Source organism: Colletes latitarsis, unplaced genomic scaffold (genome assembly GCF_051014445.1).
Source record: "Colletes latitarsis isolate SP2378_abdomen unplaced genomic scaffold, iyColLati1 scaffold0040, whole genome shotgun sequence".
In the NCBI taxonomy this organism is placed as follows: Eukaryota; Metazoa; Arthropoda; class Insecta; order Hymenoptera; family Colletidae; genus Colletes; species Colletes latitarsis.
This window is the reverse complement of record NW_027488390.1, coordinates 365,001-367,500: the sequence shown is the minus strand read 5'-3', so window position 1 is coordinate 367,500 and position 2,500 is coordinate 365,001. Positions and strand designations below refer to the sequence as shown.

The 2,500-nt window shown below is 50.8% G+C and overlaps 1 non-coding gene across 1 annotated transcript in view; it reads right to left on the bottom strand.

Moving 5' to 3' along the window:
* Positions 1-2,401: 2,401 nt before the first annotated feature.
* The window catches only part of LOC143350814 (small subunit ribosomal RNA), a 1,933-nt gene continuing 1,834 nt past the window's right edge, over positions 2,402-2,500 (bottom strand). The window contains exon 1 of the ribosomal RNA XR_013081274.1: positions 2,402-2,500. This exon is cut by the window's right edge and continues 1,834 nt beyond it. This is a non-coding gene — a ribosomal RNA (small subunit ribosomal RNA).

Below are 2,500 nucleotides of genomic sequence, written 5' to 3'. Positions count from 1 at the left end.
GTTTCGGCTGGTCGTCGTTAGTCGCGCGAGCAACGATGGCCGCAAAATCGACGCGTCGTCGTTTGCGATTATTCGCCTCAAGTTAGCCATGAGTATGTATATTATTCATTTACGAACGAACGCGGCAGCGTCCATCGGTTGCTCGATGAAATCGATGCGATAAACTACAGCCGTTTCGGCTGGTCGTCGTTAGTCGCGCGAGCAACGATGGCCGCAAAATCGACGCGTCGTCGTTTGCGATTATTCGCCTCAAGTTAGCCATGAGTATGTATATTATTCATTTACGAACGAACGCGGCAGCGTCCATCGGTTGCTCGATGAAATCGATGCGATAAACTACAGCCGTTTCGGCTGGTCGTCGTTAGTCGCGCGAGCAACGATGGCCGCAAAATCGACGCGTCGTCGTTTGCGATTATTCGCCTCAAGTTAGCCATGAGTATGTATATTATTCATTTACGAACGAACGCGGCAGCGTCCATCGGTTGCTCGATGAAATCGATGCGATAAACTACAGCCGTTTCGGCTGGTCGTCGTTAGTCGCGCGAGCAACGATGGCCGCAAAATCGACGCGTCGTCGTTTGCGATTATTCGCCTCAAGTTAGCCATGAGTATGTATATTATTCATTTACGAACGAACGCGGCAGCGTCCACCGGTTGCTCGATGAAATCGATGCGATAAACTACAGCCGTCTCGGCTGGTCGTCGTTAGTCGCGCGAGCAACGATGGCCGCAAAATCGACGCGTCGTCGTTTGCGATTATTCGCCTCTGGCTATCCGTGAGTATGTATAATATTCATATACGAACGAACGCGGCAGCGCCCATCGGTTGCTCGATGAAATCGATGCGATAAACTACAGCCTTCTCGGCTGGTCGTCGTTAGTCGCGCGAGCAACGATGGCCGCAAAATCGACGCGTCGTCGTTTGCGATCATTCGCCTCAGGCTATCCGTGAGTATGTATAACATTCATTTACGAACGAACGCGGCAGCGTCCATCGGTTGCTCGATGAAATCGATGCGATAAACTACAGCCGTCTCGGCTGATCGTCGTTAGTCGCGCGAGCAACGATGGCCGCACAATCGACGCGTCGTCGTTTGCGATTATTCGCCTCAGGCTATCCGTGAGTATGTATAACATTCATTTACGAACGAACGCGGCAGCGTCCATCGGTTGCTCGATGAAATCGATGCGATAAACTACAGCCGTCTCGGCTGATCGTCGTTAGTCGCGCGAGCAACGATGGCCGCACAATCGACGCGTCGTCGTTTGCGATTATTCGCCTCAGGCTATCCGTGAGTATGTATAACATTCATTTACGAACGAACGCGGCAGCGTCCATCGGTTGCTCGATGAAATCGATGCGATAAACTACAGCCGTCTCGGCTGATCGTCGTTAGTCGCGCGAGCAACGATGGCCGCACAATCGACGCGTCGTCGTTTGCGATTATTCGCCTCAGGCTATCCGTGAGTATGTATAACATTCATTTACGAACGAACGCGGCAGCGTCCATCGGTTGCTCGATGAAATCGATGCGATAAACTACAGCCTTCTCGGCTGGTCGTCGTTAGTCGCGCGAGCAACGATGGCCGCACAATCGACGCGTTGTCGTTCGTTTGCGATTCGCTTCAGGCTACCCGTAAGGATGTATATTATTTTATTACTTCCTCGCCGTCATCAGGACGTTTCGTTCGGAGCACGACGACGAGCACACACGCCACCGGGCAAAGCGGGATACGCAAGTTCAAACCGTAAAGGAACGTCGCGAAACGATGTTCGACGGCGTCTCGTTCCTCGGCTGTAGATCCTTGGGCGCTTTGTTTCGGCCCCTGCGCGTTGTGTGTGACAATCGGTCGTCGTCTCCTCTTCGAGCGAGCGCAACGTAAACAGCCAGCATCGTATCTCCGACCGAGACGCGTATATAATGGAAAAATTGACGGCGGGTGACATCCTCGATCGTCGCAACGATGGGTCTTATTTTCTCTTCTCCTCCTCTTTCTTTCGTTTCTTTCTTTCGTTAGTAATGGACGTTTTCTTGTTTTTGTTCGAGATCTTTGTTTAGTAATGGACGTTTTTGTGTTATGTTCTTTCGTTTCTTTGTTCGTTTCGACCCAATCGTGTAAACGACGACGCGCGTCACCTCACGCCAGCATCGATCTACCATTAATACGGCGATTCTCGTTCGTCGAGAGAACCTATGGTCTGCACGGGCTCTCCAACGCTTGTGCTTTTAGCTTTGCAATGGCGACGGACGGGAGAGACGCGAGCGGGAACAAACAACGTGTTGTTTGTTCTCTCGTACAGCGTCCTCCGCGCGTAAGCCGTCCCATTGATATGATCTTTCCCATTCATAGTTTTTGTTTGTTTGATCTTTCTTTCCAGTTTAATTGTGTTACTTTTCGTTAATGATCCTTCCGCAGGTTCACCTACGGAAACCTTGTTACGACTTTTACTTCCTCTAAATGATCAAGTTTGGTCATCTTCCCGGTAACATCGGTAATG